Source organism: Channa argus, unplaced genomic scaffold, assembly GCF_033026475.1.
Source record: "Channa argus isolate prfri unplaced genomic scaffold, Channa argus male v1.0 Contig060, whole genome shotgun sequence".
NCBI classification, from domain to species: domain Eukaryota; kingdom Metazoa; phylum Chordata; class Actinopteri; order Anabantiformes; family Channidae; genus Channa; species Channa argus.
The window spans coordinates 42,922-57,853 of NW_027125279.1; the positions used below are offsets into that span (position 1 = coordinate 42,922).

General features: G+C 46.2%; 9 non-coding genes across 9 annotated transcripts; all 9 read right to left on the reverse strand.

Annotated features, from left to right (window-relative positions):
* Positions 1 to 486: 486 nt before the first annotated feature.
* trnak-cuu (transfer RNA lysine (anticodon CUU)) lies at positions 487 to 559 on the reverse strand. The gene has a single exon. It is a non-coding gene; the product is annotated as a tRNA-Lys (tRNA).
* A 3,214-nt stretch (positions 560 to 3,773) lies between these two features.
* Positions 3,774 to 3,846, reverse strand: trnak-cuu (transfer RNA lysine (anticodon CUU)). Its single transcript has one exon. It is a non-coding gene; the product is annotated as a tRNA-Lys (tRNA).
* Positions 3,847 to 4,305: 459 nt separating this feature from the next.
* trnal-caa (transfer RNA leucine (anticodon CAA)) lies at positions 4,306 to 4,412 on the reverse strand. Its single transcript has 2 exons — positions 4,375 to 4,412; positions 4,306 to 4,350 (listed from the first exon to the last, which is right to left on the reverse strand). It is a non-coding gene; the product is annotated as a tRNA-Leu (tRNA).
* Positions 4,413 to 7,043: 2,631 nt separating this feature from the next.
* On the reverse strand, positions 7,044 to 7,116 carry trnak-cuu (transfer RNA lysine (anticodon CUU)). Its single transcript has one exon. It is a non-coding gene; the product is annotated as a tRNA-Lys (tRNA).
* A 476-nt stretch (positions 7,117 to 7,592) lies between these two features.
* Positions 7,593 to 7,699, reverse strand: trnal-caa (transfer RNA leucine (anticodon CAA)). The gene is made up of 2 exons: positions 7,662 to 7,699; positions 7,593 to 7,637 (listed from the first exon to the last, which is right to left on the reverse strand). It is a non-coding gene; the product is annotated as a tRNA-Leu (tRNA).
* Positions 7,700 to 8,351: 652 nt separating this feature from the next.
* trnak-cuu (transfer RNA lysine (anticodon CUU)) lies at positions 8,352 to 8,424 on the reverse strand. Its single transcript has one exon. It is a non-coding gene; the product is annotated as a tRNA-Lys (tRNA).
* A 476-nt stretch (positions 8,425 to 8,900) lies between these two features.
* Positions 8,901 to 9,007, reverse strand: trnal-caa (transfer RNA leucine (anticodon CAA)). The gene is made up of 2 exons: positions 8,970 to 9,007; positions 8,901 to 8,945 (listed from the first exon to the last, which is right to left on the reverse strand). It is a non-coding gene; the product is annotated as a tRNA-Leu (tRNA).
* A 2,032-nt stretch (positions 9,008 to 11,039) lies between these two features.
* Positions 11,040 to 11,112, reverse strand: trnak-cuu (transfer RNA lysine (anticodon CUU)). Its single transcript has one exon. It is a non-coding gene; the product is annotated as a tRNA-Lys (tRNA).
* Positions 11,113 to 11,588: 476 nt separating this feature from the next.
* Positions 11,589 to 11,695, reverse strand: trnal-caa (transfer RNA leucine (anticodon CAA)). Its single transcript has 2 exons — positions 11,658 to 11,695; positions 11,589 to 11,633 (listed from the first exon to the last, which is right to left on the reverse strand). It is a non-coding gene; the product is annotated as a tRNA-Leu (tRNA).
* Between the last annotated feature and the right edge of the window lie 3,237 nt (positions 11,696 to 14,932).

Sequence of the window (14,932 nt, forward strand, 5' to 3'; positions counted from 1 at the left end):
TTCTCCTTCCATCTTCCCATCACAATCTTGGCACCTGTCAATTTATTTCCATCCTTATCATTAATCACCCTAACCTGCTGCAAATCCTTCCCATCTCTGTCTCTTAGTCTGGCCAACCTGAACAAATCCACCCCTCCCTCTTTAGTGTCCAACCTAGCATACAAGTCCTCATATGCTCTTTGCCACCTCTACCTTCACCTTACGCTGCATCTCCCTGTACTCTTGTCGACTCTCTTCAGTCCTCGCAGTGTCCCACTTCTTCTTAGCTAACCTTTTTCTCTGTATACACTCCTGAAGTTCCTCGTTCTGCTGCCAAATCACCTTGTCCACTTTCCTCTTTCCAGATGACACACCGAGTACCCTCGGTGTTCCCTATGAAAGTCCCCCAGTGACTTTCATTTTCAGCTGTACAAGAAATCAAGTTGTTCTGCAGTTTTTGTGTTGGTCCCAGATCTTCTCCAGTGTGGCCATAATCAAAAAAGACCCCGCCCAACGTGGGGCTCGAACCCACGACCCTGAGATTAAGAGTCTCATGCTCTACCGACTGAGCTAGCCGGACCGCTAAAAGGACACCTGAAAAGACCCTTTGACCCTCAATAAAGCAACATTTTTCCAGGCGTGGTTAAGCAAAGTCCCACTCTGTTTCAGTAATCACTTTTAGATCAGCTGCAACTATTTAGCCGTTTGATTTCTGCATCTTCCTCCAGACAGTAAGTCTTAGGCTTGGAATAAATTGCTTCGAACTAATCGTTTGCATGCACATCATGGCCACCTCACTTGACGTGAGTTGATGTGGAGGGTCAGTTGTGCGCGTGGTCAGAAATTACTGCCAGGAGTGCCCGAGGTGCATTCTCGTAAGAATGTTGCGGCAGCATTATCTCAGCAGCACAATGGTATATGGTAGAGAAGGATTATGCAATAGTGTTGCCATGTCTTTTGCTTTGTGCAACAAAAGACAATCATGAGTTGTAAAAGTTTTCAAAGTTGTTCAATACAATTATGTCTAAATCATTAGCAACATGCAGATAAAAGTAATGTCAGGAGTGGGATTTGAACCCACGCCTCCACTGGAGACCAGAAGTCCCTTTGGGGAAGGAGTTGTTCCTTGAATCTGGCGCCTTAGACAGCTCGGCCATGCTGACAGCCGTTGGTGGGCGCAGACTCTTTAGGACAGTGGAAGTAAGTCATTAGGTTGTTATTCTCTAATTCAATCAACATACTCGAGGTGTTCTTGAGGAAAGTCTCAATTTGTTGCAATACTCACCTTTGTCTCAGCTGGAAAGGGCCGTCAGTCGGGACTTTGCGCAACTTATGACAGTGTAATTAAGTGAGTGAAGCTCTTGTTTGTGAGTTTAGTGGGTTTCAGTTGGATTGTTGGTTAGATGATCGATATTGTTTGGCAAAACGTTTGTACGGGTAGCCAAGTCTGGCTGCAGTAACAGCTGGATTTTCTAAATTGCTACTTTTTCGAAAACCTCAGCATCCATCGTAGGGCTTGCAGCCTTTTGTTACGCTTATGCACAGTTTGAGAAAGCTGATTGGAAACATGGTTACGTGTATAAACGACAACAAAATTGCGGTACTCCGACTGGTATCTAGTCGGGTAAAGTCGGTTTCCATATCCCAATTTGTGAAATCACCTCCCCTGAGAAAGCCGACTGTAATTTGGCTACTTTACTGTGTGTAATTGCAGGAAGTGACTTTCATTTTCAGCTGTACAAGAAATCAAGGTTTTGTGGAGTTTTAATGTTGGTCCCAGATCTTATCCAGTGTGGCCGTATTAAAAGCACCACACATAACGTGGGGCTAGAACCCACGACCCTGAGATTAAAACTCTCATGCTCTACTGCCTGAGCTAGCTGGGCCTCAAAGAGGACCCTGAAAAGACCCTTTGACCTTCAATGAAGCAACATATTTCCAGGCGTCTTTGAGCAAAGTCCCACTTTGTTTCAGCAATCGCTCTTACATCAGCTGCAACTATTTAGCCAGTTGTTTTCTGCAACTTCCTCCAGACAGTAAGTCTTAGGCTTGGAGTATATTGCTTTGAACTAACCGTTTGTCCTCATTCTTGATCCTGTCCATCCTCGTTACTCCCAAAGAGAACCTCAACATCTTAAGCTCTGCTACCTCGAGCTCTGCCTCCTGTGTTTTCTTTAGTGCCGCTGTCTCTAAGCCGAAGAACATCGCTGGTCTCACCACTGTCTTGAGACGGTGGCTTCCTTTCATTCTCGCTGACACTCTTTTATCACACAACCCACCTGACACTTTTGTCCACCCGTTCCAACCTGATTGCAGTCGCCTCTTCATCTCTTTTCCACACTCTCCGTTGCTCTGAACCGTTGACCCTAAGTACTTAAAGTCCTGCACCTTCTTCACCTCTGCCCCCTGTAACCTCACCGTTCCACCTGGGTCCCTCTCATTGACACACATCTCAGTTTTCCAGAGCAGACCTCCATCTCTCTAGATTTTCCTCCACCAGCTCCCTGTTCTCACTACAAATCACAATGCCATCCGCAAACATCATAGTCCACGGAGATTCCAGTCTAACCTTATCTGTCAGCCTGTCCGCCACCAGAGCAAGGAAGAAGGGGCTCAGAGCCGATCCTTGATGCAGACCCACCGCCACCTTGAACTCCTCTGTCACATCTACAGCACACCTCACCACGGTCTTACAGCTTTCATACATGTCCTCCATCACTGTAACATACTTCTCTGCCACTCCAGAATTCCTCATACAATACCACAGCTCCTCTCTCGGCACCCTGTCATACGCTTTCTCTAAGTCTACGAAGACACAATGCAACTCCCCATGACCTTCTCTGTATTTCTCCATCGGCATCCTCAAAGCAAATACTTCATCTGTTGGACTCTTTCTAGGCATGAAACCATATTGCTCACCTCTGCCCTTAGCCTAGCTTCCACTACTATTTTCCACAACTTCATTGTGTGGCTCATCAACTTTATTCCTCTGTAGTTGCCACAGCTCTGCTCATCTCCTTTGTTCTTAAAAATGGGCACCAGTACACTTCTCCTCCAGTCCTCGGCCCTCCTCTCACTCTCCAAGATCTTGTTAAACAAACTAGTCAGAAACTCTACTGCCACCTCTCCTAGACACTTTCATACCTCCACAGGTATATCATCAGGACCCGCTGCCCTTCCACTCTTCATCCTCTTCAACGTCCTCCTCACTTCACTCTTACTAATCTTGGCTACTTCCTGCTCCACACCAGTCACCTCTTCTACTCTTTGTTCCCTTTCATTTTCCTCATTGATTAACTCTTAAAAAGTTCTCCTTCCATCTTCTCATCACAATCCTGGCACCTGTCAATTTATTTCCATCCTTATCATTAATCACCCTAACCTGCTGCAAATCCTTCCCATCTCTGTCTCTTAGTCTGGCCAACCTGAACAAATCCACCTCTCCCTCTTTAGTGTCCAACCTAGCATACAAGTCCTCATATGCTCTTTGCCACCTCTACCTTCACCTTACGCTGCATCTCCCTGTACTCTTGTCGACTCTCTTCAGTCCTCGCAGTGTCCCACTTCTTCTTAGCTAACCTTTTTCTCTGTATACACTCCTGAAGTTCCTCGTTCTGCCGCCAAATCACCTTGTCCACTTTCCTCTTTCCAGATGACACACCGAGTACCCTCGGTGTTCCCTATGAAAGTCCCCCAGTGACTTTCATTTTCAGCTGTACAAGAAATCAAGTTGTTCTGCAGTTTTTGTGTTGGTCCCAGATCTTCTCCAGTGTGGCCATAATCAAAAAAGACCCCGCCCAACGTGGGGCTCGAACCCACGACCCTGAAATTAAGAGTCTCATGCTCTACCGACTGAGCTAGCCGGGCCGCTAAAAGGACACCTGAAAAGACCCTTTGACCCTCAATAAAGCAACATTTTTCCAGGCGTGTTTAAGCAAAGTCCCACTCTGTTTCAGCAATCACTTTTAGATCAGCTGCAACTATTTAGCCGTTTGATTTCTGCATCTTCCTCCAGACAGTAAGTCTTAGGCTTGGAATAAATTGCTTCGAACTAATCGTTTGCATGCACATCATGGCCACCTCACTTGACGTGAGTTGATGTGGAGGGTCAGTTGTGCGCGTGGTCAGAAATTACTGCCAGGAGTGCCCGAGGTGCATTCTCGTAAGAAAGTTGCGGCACAATGGTATATGGTAGAGAAGGATTATGCAATAGTGTTGCCATGTCTTTTGCTTTGTGCAACAAAAGACAATCACGAGTTGTTAAAGTTTTCAAAGTTGTTCAATACAAATATGTCTAAATCATTAGCAACATGCAGATAAAAGTAATGTCAGGAGTGGGATTTGAACCCACGCCTCCACTGGAGACCAGAAGTCCCTTTGGGGAAGGAGTTCTTCCTTGAGTCTGGCGCCTTAGACCGCTCGGCCATCCTGACAGCCGTTGGTGGGCGCCGACTCTTTAGGACAGTGGAAGTAAGTCATTAGGTTGTTATTCTCTAATTCAATCAACATACTCGAGGTGTTCTTGAGGAAAGTCTCAATTTGTTGTAATACTCACCTTTGTCTCAGCTGGAAAGGGCCGTCAGTCGGGACTTTGCGCAACTTATGATAGTGTAATGAAGTGAGTGAAGCTCTTGTTTGTGAGTTTAGTGGGTTTCAGTTGGAGTGTTGGTTAGATGATCGATATTGTTTGGCAAAACGTTTGTACGGGTAGCCAAGTCTGGCTGCAGTTGCAGCTGGATTTTCTAAATTGCTACTTTTTCGAAAACCTCAGCATCCATCGTAGGGCTTGCAGCCTTTTGTTACGCTTATGCACAGTTTGAGAAAGCTGATTGGAAACATGGTTACGTGTATAAACGACAACAAAATTGCGGTACTCCGACTGGTATCTAGTCGGGTAAAGTCGGTTTCCATATCCCAATTTGTGAAATCACCTCCCCTGAGAAAGCCGACTGTAATTTGGCTACTTTACTGTGTGTAATTGCAGGAAGTGACTTTCATTTTCAGCTGTACAAGAAATCAAGGTTTTGTGGAGTTTTAGTGTTGGTCCCAGATCTTATCCAGTGTGGCCGTATTAAAAGCACCACACAAAACGTGGGGCTTGAACCCACGACCCTGAGATTAAAACTCTCATGCTCTACCGCCTGAGATAGCCGGGCCTCAAAGAGGACCCTGAAAAGACCCTTTGACCTTCACTGAAGCAAAATATTTCCAGGCGTCTTTGAGCAAAGTCCCACTTTGTTTCAGCAATCGCTCTTACATCAGCTGCAACTATTTAGCCGTTTGTTTTCTGCAACTTCCTCCAGACAGTAAGTCTTAGGCTTGGAGTATATTGCTTTGAACTAACCGTTTGTCCTCATTCTTGATCCTGTCCATCCTCGTTACTCCCAAAGAGAACCTCAACATCTTAAGCTCTGCTACCTCCAGCTCTGCCTCCTGTGTTTTCTTTAGTGCCGCTGTCTCTAAGCCGAACAACATCGCTGGTCTCACCACTGTCTTGAGACGGTGGCTTCCTTTCATTCTCGCTGACACTCTTTTATCACACAACACACCTGACACTTTTTTCCACCCGTTCCAACCTGATTGCAGTCGCCTCTTCAACTCTTTTCCACACTCTCCGTTGCTCTGAACCGTTGACCCTAAGTACTTAAAGTCCTGCACCTTCTTCACCTCTGCCCCCTGTAACCTCACCGTTCCACCTGGGTCCCTCTCATTGACACACATCTCAGTTTTCCAGAGCAGACCTCCATCTCTCTAGATTTTCCTCCACCTGCTCCCTGTTCTCACTACAAATCACAATGTCATCCGCAAACATCATAGTCCACGGAGATTCCAGTCTAACCTCATCTGTCAGCCTGTCCGCCACCAGAGCTAGGAAGAAGGGGCTCAGAGCCGATCCTTGATGCAGACCCACCGCCACCTTGAACTCCTCTGTCACATCTACAGCACACCTCACCGCGGTCTTACAGCTTTCATACATGTCCTCCATCACTCTAACATACTTCTCTGCCACTCCAGAATTCCTCATACAATACCACAGCTCCTCTCTCGGCACCCTGTCATACGCTTTCTCTAAGTCTACGAAGACACAATGCAACTCCCCATGACCTTCTCTGTATTTCTCCATCGGCATCCTCAAAGCAAATACTTCATCTGTTGGACTCTTTCTAGGCATGAAACCATATTGCTCACCTCTGCCCTTAGCCTAGCTTCCACTACTATTTCCCACAACTTCATTGTGTGGCTCATCAACTTTATTCCTCTGTAGTTGCCACAGCTCTGCTCATCTCCTTTGTTCTTAAAAATGGGCACCAGTACACTTCTTCTCCAGTCCTCGGCCCTCCTTTCACTCTCCAAGATCTTGTTAAACAAACTAGTCAGAAACTCTACTTCCACCTCTCCTAGACACTTTCATACCTCCACAGGTATGTCATCAGGACCCGCTGCCTTTCCACTCTTCATCCTCTTCAACGTCCTCCTCACTTCACTCTTACTAATCTTGGCTACTTCCTGCTCCACACCAGTCACATCTTCTACTCTTTGTTCCCTTTCATTTTCCTCATTGATTAACTCTTAAAAAGTTCTCCTTCCATCTTCCCATCACAATCCTGGCACCTGTCAATTTATTTCCATCCTTATCATTAATCACCCTAACCTGCTGCACATCCTTCCCATCTCTGTCTCTTAGTCTGACCAACCTGAACAAATCCACCCCTCCCTCTTTAGTGTCCAACCTAGCATACAAGTCCTCATATGCTCTTTGCCACCTCTACCTTCACCTTACGCTGCATCTCCCTGTACTCTTGTCGACTCTCTTCAGTCCTCGCAGTGTCCCACTTCTTCTTAGCTAACCTTTTTCTCTGTATACACTCCTGAAGTTCCTCGTTCTGCCGCCAAATCACCTTGTCCACTTTTCTCTTTCCAGATGACACACCGAGTACCCTCGGTGTTCCCTATGAAAGTCCCCCAGTGAATTTCATTTTCAGCTGTACAAGAAATCAAGTTGTTCTGCAGTTTTTGTGTTGGTCCCAGATCTTCTCCAGTGTGGCCATAATCAAAAAAGACCCCGCCCAACGTGGGGCTCGAACCCACGACCCTGAGATTAAGAGTCTCATGCTCTACCGACTGAGCTAGCCGGGCCGCTAAAAGGACACCTGAAAAGACCCTTTGACCCTCAATAAAGCAACATTTTTCCAGGCGTGTTTAAGCAAAGTCCCACTCTGTTTCAGCAATCACTTTTAGATCAGCTGCAACTATTTAGCCGTTTGTTTTCTGCATCTTCCTCCAGACAGTAAGTCTTAGGCTTGGAATAAATTGCTTCGAACTAATCGTTTGCATGCACATCATGGCCACCTCACTTGACGTGATTTGATGTGGAGGGTCAGTTGTGCGCGTGGTCAGAAATTACTGCCAGGAGTGCCCGAGGTGCATTCTCGTAAGAATGTTGCGGCAGCATTATCTCAGCAGCACAATGGTATATGGTAGAGAAGGATTATGCAATAGTGTTGCCATGTCTTTTGCTTTGTGCAACAAAAGACAATCACGAGTTGTTAAAGTTTTCAAAGTTGTTCAATACAAATATGTCTAAATCATTAGCAACATGCAGATAAAAGTAATGTCAGGAGTGGGATTTGAACCCACGCCTCCACTGGAGACCAGAAGTCCCTTTGGGGAAGGAGTTCTTCCTTGAGTCTGGCGCCTTAGACCGCTCGGCCATCCTGACAGCCGTTGGTGGGCGCCGACTCTTTAGGACAGTGGAACTAAGTCATTAGGTTGTTATTCTCTAATTCAATCAACATACTCGAGGTGTTCTTGAGGAAAGTCTCAATTTGTTGTAATACTCACCTTTGTCTCAGCTGGAAAGGGCCGTCAGTCGGGACTTTGCGCAACTTATGACAGTGTAATGAAGTGAGTGAAGCTCTTGTTTGTGAGTTTAGTGGGTTTCAGTTGGAGTGTTGGTTAGATGATCGATATTGTTTGGCAAAACGTTTGTACGGGTAGCCAAGTCTGGCTGCAGTTGCAGCTGGATTTTCTGAATTGCTACTTTTTCGAAAACCTCAGCATCCATCGTAGGGCTTGCAGCCTTTTGTTACGCTTATGCACAGTTTGAGAAAACTGATTGGAAACATGGTTACATGTATAAACGACAACAAAGTTGCGGTACTCCGAGTGGTATCTAGTCGGGTAAAGTCGGTTTCCATATCCCAATTTGTGAAATCACCTCACCTGAGAAAGCCGACTGTAATTTGGCTACTTTACTGTGTGTAATTGCAGGAAGTGACTTTCAATTTCAGCTGTACAAGAAATCAAGGTTTTGTGCAGTTTTAGTGTTGGTCCCAGATCTTCTCCAGTGTGGCCATAATCAAAAAAGACCCCCCCCAACGTGGGGCTCGAACCCACGACCCTGAGATTAAGAGTCTCATGCTCTACCGACTGAGCTAGCCGGGCCGCTAAAAGGACACCTGAAAAGACCCTTTGACCCTCAATAAAGCAACATTTTTCCAGGCGTGTTTAAGCAAAGTCCCACTCTGTTTCAGCAATCACTTTTAGATCAGCTGCAACTATTTAGCCGTTTGATTTCTGCATCTTCCTCCAGACAGTAAGTCTTAGGCTTGGAATAAATTGCTTCGAACTAATCGTTTGCATGCACATCATGGCCACCTCACTTGACGTGAGTTGATGTGGAGGGTCAGTTGTGCGCGTGGTCAGAAATTACTGCCAGGAGTGCCCGAGGTGCATTCTCGTAAGAAAGTTGCGGCAGCATTATCTCAGCAGCACAATGGTATATGGTAGAGAAGGATTATGCAATAGTGTTGCCATGTCTTTTGCTTTGTGCAACAAAAGACAATCACGAGTTGTTAAAGTTTTCAAATTTGTTCAATACAATTATGTCTAAATCATTAGCAACATGCAGATAAAAGTAATGTCAGGAGTGGGATTTGAACCCACGCCTCCACTGGAGACCAGAAGTCCCTTTGGGGAAAAAGTTCTTCCTTGAGTCTGGCGCCTTAGACCGCTCGGCCATCCTGACAGTTGTTGGTGGGCGCCGACTCTTTAGGACAGTGGAACTAAGTCATTAGGTTGTTATTCTCTAATTCAATCAACATACTCGAGGTGTTCTTGAGGAAAGTCTCAATTTGTTGCAATACTCACCTTTGTCTCAGCTGGAAAGGGCCGTCAGTCGGGACTTTGCGCAACTTATGACAGTGTAATGAAGTGAGTGAAGCTCTTGTTTGATAGTTTAGTGGGTTTCAGTTGGAGTGTTGGTTAGATGATCGATATTGTTTGGCAAAACGTTTGTACGGGTAGCCAAGTCTGGCTGCAGTTGCAGCTGGATTTTCTGAATTGCTACTTTTTCGAAAACCTCAGCATCCATCGTAGGGCTTGCAGCCTTTTGTTACGCTTATGCACAGTTTGAGAAAACTGATTGGAAACATGGTTACGTGTATAAACGACAACAAAATTGCGGTACTCCGAGTGGTATCTAGTCGGGTAAAGTCGGTTTCCATATCCCAATTTGTGAAATCACCTCCCTTGAGAAAGCCATCTTTGTTACTCCCAAAGAGAACCTCAACATCTTAAGCTCTGCTACCTCCAGCTCTGCCTCCTGTGTTTTCTTTAGTGCCGCTGTCTCTAAGCCGAACAACATCGCTGGTCTCACCACTGTCTTGAGACGGTGGCTTCCTTTCATTCTCGCTGACACTCTTTTATCACACAACACACCTGACACTTTTGTCCACCCGTTCCAACCAGATTGCAGTCGCCTCTTCACCTCTTTTCCACACTCTCCGTTGCTCTCAACCGTTGACCCTAAGTACTTAAAGTCCTGCACCTTCTTCACCTCTGCCCCCTGTAACCTCACCGTTCCACCTAGGTCCCTCTCATTGACACACATCTCAGTTTTCCAGAGCAGACCTCCATCTCTCTAGATTTTCCTCCACCTGCTCCCTGTTCTCACTACAAATCACAATGTCATCCGCAAACATCATAGTCCACGGAGATTCCAGTCTAACCTCATCTGTCAGCCTGTCCGCCACCAGAGCAAGGAAGAAGGGGCTCAGAGCCGATCCTTGATGCAGACCCACCGCCACCTTGAACTCCTCTGTCACATCTACAGCACACCTCACTGCGGTCTTACAGCTTTCATACATGTCCTCCATCACTGTAACATACTTCTCTGCCAAACACCTCTGCCCTTAGCCTAGCTTCCACTACTATTTCCCACAACTTCATTGTGTGGCTCATCAACTTTATTCCTCTGTAGTTGCCACAGCTCTGCTCATCTCCCTTGTTCTTAAAAATGGGCACCAGTACACTTCTCCTCCAGTCCTCGGCCCTCCTCTCACTCTCCAAGATCTTGTTAAACAAACTAGTCAGAAACTCTACTGCCACCTCTCCTAGACACTTTCATACCTCCACAGGTATGTCATCAGGACCCGCTGCCTTTCCACTCTTCATCCTCTTCAACGTCCTCCTCACTTCACTCTTACTAATCTTGGCTACTTCCTGCTCCACACCAGTCACATCTTCTACTCTTTGTTCCCTTTCATTTTCCTCATTGATTAACTCTTAAAAAGTTCTCCTTCCATCTTCCCATCACAATCCTGGCACCTGTCAATTTATTTCCATCCTTATCATTAATCACCCTAACCTGCTGCACATCCTTCCCATCTCTGTCTCTTAGTCTGACCAACCTGAACAAATCCACCCCTCCCTCTTTAGTGTCCAACCTAGCATACAAGTCCTCATATGCTTTTTGCCACCTCTACCTTTACCTTACGCTGCATCTCCCTGTACTCTTGTCGACTCTCTTCAGTCCTCGCAGTGTCCCACTTCTTCTTAGCTAACCTTTTTCTCTGTATACACTCCTGAAGTTCCTCGTTCTGCCGCCAAATCACCTTGTCCACTTTTCTCTTTCCAGATGACACACCGAGTACCCTCGGTGTTCCCTATGAAAGTCCCCCAGTGACTTTCATTTTCAGCTGTACAAGAAATCAAGTTGTTCTGCAGTTTTTGTGTTGGTCCCAGATCTTCTCCAGTGTGGCCATAATCAAAAAAGACCCCTCCCAACGTGGGGCTCGAACCCACGACCCTGAGATTAAGAGTCTCATGCTCTACCGACTGAGCTAGCCGGGCCGCTAAAAGGACACCTGAAAAGACCCTTTGACCCTCAATAAAGCAACATTTTTCCAGGCGTGTTTAAGCAAAGTCCCACTCTGTTTCAGCAATCACTTTTAGATCAGCTGCAACTATTTAGCCGTTTGTTTTCTGCATCTTCCTCCAGACAGTAAGTCTTAGGCTTGGAATAAATTGCTTCGAACTAATCGTTTGCATGCACATCATGGCCACCTCACTTGACGTGAGTTGATGTGGAGGGTCAGTTGTGCGCGTGGTCAGAAATTACTGCCAGGAGTGCCCGAGGTGCATTCTCGTAAGAATGTTGCGGCAGCATTATCTCAGCAGCACAATGGTATATGGTAGAGAAGGATTATGCAATAGTGTTGCCATGTCTTTTGCTTTGTGCAACAAAAGACAATCACGAGTTGTTAAAGTTTTCAAAGTTGTTCAATACAAATATGTCTAAATCATTAGCAACATGCAGATAAAAGTAATGTCAGGAGTGGGATTTGAACCCACGCCTCCACTGGAGACCAGAAGTCCCTTTGGGGAAGGAGTTCTTCCTTGAGTCTGGCGCCTTAGACCGCTCGGCCATCCTGACAGCCGTTGGTGGGCGCCGACTCTTTAGGACAGTGGAAGTAAGTCATTAGGTTGTTATTCTCTAATTCAATCAACATACTCGAGGTGTTCTTGAGGAAAGTCTCAATTTGTTGTAATACTCACCTTTGTCTCAGCTGGAAAGGGCCGTCAGTCGGGACTTTGCGCAACTTATGACAGTGTAATGAAGTGAGTGAAGCTCTTGTTTGTGAGTTTAGTGGGTTTCAGTTGGAGTGTTGGTTAGATGATCGATATTGTTTGGCAAAACGTTTGTACGGGTAGCCAAGTCTGGCTGCAGTTGCAGCTGGATTTTCTGAATTGCTACTTTTTCGAAAACCTCAGCATCCATCGTAGGGCTTGCAGCCTTTTGTTACGCTTATGCACAGTTTGAGAAAACTGATTGGAAACATGGTTACGTGTATAAACGACAACAAAATTGCGGTACTCCGAGTGGTATCTAGTCGGGTAAAGTCGGTTTCCATATCCCAATTTGTGAAATCACCTCCCCTGAGAAAGCCGACTGTAATTTGGCTACTTTACTGTGTGTAATTGCAGGAAGTGACTTTCATTTTCAGCTGTACAAGAAATCAAGGTTTTGTGGAGTTTTAGTGTTGGTCCCAGATCTTATCCAGTGTGGCCGTATTGAAAACACCACACATAACGTGGGGCTCGAACCCACGACCCTGAAATTAAAACTCTCATGCTCTACCGCCTGAGCTAGCCGGGCCTCAAAGAGGACCCTGAAAAGACCCTTTGACCTTCAATGAAGCAACATATTTCCAGGCGTCTTTGAGCAAAGACCCACTTTGTTTCAGCAATCGCTCTTACATCAGCTGCAACTATTTAGCCGTTTGTTTTCTGCAACTTCCTCCAGACAGTAAGTCTTAGGCTTGGAGTATATTGCTTAGAACTAACCGTTTGTCCTCATTCTTGATCCTGTCCATCCTCGTTACTCCCAAACAGAACCTCAACATCTTAAGCTCTGCTACCTCCAGCTCTGCCTCCTGTGTTTTCTTCAGTGCCGCTGTCTCTAAGCCGAACAACATCGCTGGTCTCACCACTGTCTTGAGACGGTGGCTTCCTTTCATTCTCGCTGACACTCTTTTATCACACAACCCACCTGACACTTTTGTCCACCCGTTCCAACCTGATTGCAGTCGCCTCTTCAACTCTTTTCCACACTCTCCGTTGCTCTGAACCGTTGACCCTAAGTACTTAAAGTCCTGCACCTTCTTCACCTCTGCCCCCTGTAACCTCACCGTTCCACCTAGGTCCCTCTCATTGACACACATCTCAGTTTTCCAGAGCAGACCTCCATCTCTCTAGATTTTCCTCCACCTGCTCCCTGTTCTCACTACAAATCACAATGTCATCCGCAAACATCATAGTCCACGGAGATCCCAGTCTAACCTCATCTGTCAGCCTGTCCGCCACCAGAGCAAGGAAGAAGGGGCTCAGAGCCGATCCTTGATGCAGACCCACCGCCACCTTGAACTCCTCTGTCACATCTACAGCACACCTCACCACGGTCTTACAGCTTTCATACATGTCCTCCATCACTGTAACATACTTCTCTGCCACTCCAGAATTCCTCATACAATACCACAGCTCCTCTCTCGGCACCCTGTCATACGATTTCTCTAAGTCTACGAAGACACAATGCAACTCCCCATGACCTTCTCTGTATTTCTCCATCGGCATCCTCAAAGCAAATACTTCATCTGTTGGACTCTTTCTAGGCATGAAACCATATTGCTCACCTCTGCCCTTAGCCTAGCTTCCACTACTATTTCCCACACCTTCATTGTGTGGCTCATCAACTTTATTCCTCTGTAGTTGCCACAGCTCTGCTCATCTCCCTTGTTCTTAAAAATGGGCACCAGTACACTTCTCCTCGATTTTCGATTTTCTGAATTGCTACTTTTTCGAAAACCTCATCATCCATCGTAGGGCTTGCAGCCTTTTGTTACGCTTATGCACAGTTTGAGAAAGCTGATTGGAAACTTGGTTACGTGTATAAACGACAACAAAATTGCGGTACTCCGAGTAGTATCTAGTCGGGTAAAGTCGGTTTCCATATCCCAATTTGTGAAATCACCTCCCCTGAGAAAGCCGACTGTAATTTGGCTACTTTACTGTGTGTAATTGCAGGAAGTGACTTTCATTTTCAGCTGTACAAGAAATCAAGGTTTTGTGGAGTTTTAGTGTTGGTCCCAGATCTTATCCAGTGTGGCCGTATTAAAAGCACCACACAAAACGTGGGGCTTGAACCCACGACCCTGAGATTAAAACTCTCATGCTCTACCGCCTGAGATAGCCGGGCTTCAAAGAGGACCCTGAAAAGACCCTTTGACCTTCAATGAAGCAACATATTTCCAGGCGTCTTTGAGCAAAGTCCCACTTTGTTTCAGCAATCGCTCTTACATCAGCTGCAACTATTTAGCCGTTTGTTTTCTGCAACTTCCTCCAGACAGTAAGTCTTAGGCTTGGAGTATATTGCTTTGAACTAACCGTTTGTCCTCATTCTTGATCCTGTCCATCCTCGTTACTCCCAAAGAGAACCTCAACATCTTAAGCTCTGCTACCTCCAGCTCTGCCTCCTGTGTTTTCTTTAGTGCCGCTGTCTCTAAGCCGAACAACATCGCTGGTCTCACCACTGTCTTGAGACGGTGGCTTCCTTTCATTCTCGCTGACACTCTTTTATCACACAACACACCTGACACTTTTTTCCACCCGTTCCAACCTGATTGCAGTCGCCTCTTCAACTCTTTTCCACACTCTCCGTTGCTCTGAACCGTTGACCCTAAGTACTTAAAGTCCTGCACCTTCTTCACCTCTGCCCCCTGTAACCTCACCGTTCTACCTGGGTCCCTCTCATTGACACACATCTCAGTTTTCCAGAGCAGACCTCCATCTCTCTAGATTTTCCTCCACCTGCTCCCTGTTCTCACTACAAATCACAATGTCATCCGCAAACATCATAGTCCACGGAGATTCCAGTCTAACCTCATCTGTCAGCCTGTCCGCCACCAGAGCTATGAAGAAGGGGCTAAGAGCCGATCCTTGATGCAGACCCACCGCCACCTTGAACTCCTCTGTCACATCTACAGCACACCTCACCGCGGTCTTACAGCTTTCATACATGTCCTCCATCACTCTAACATACTTCTCTGCCACTCCAGAATTCCTCATACAATACCACAGCTCCTCTCTCGGCACCCTGTCATACGCTTTCTCTAAG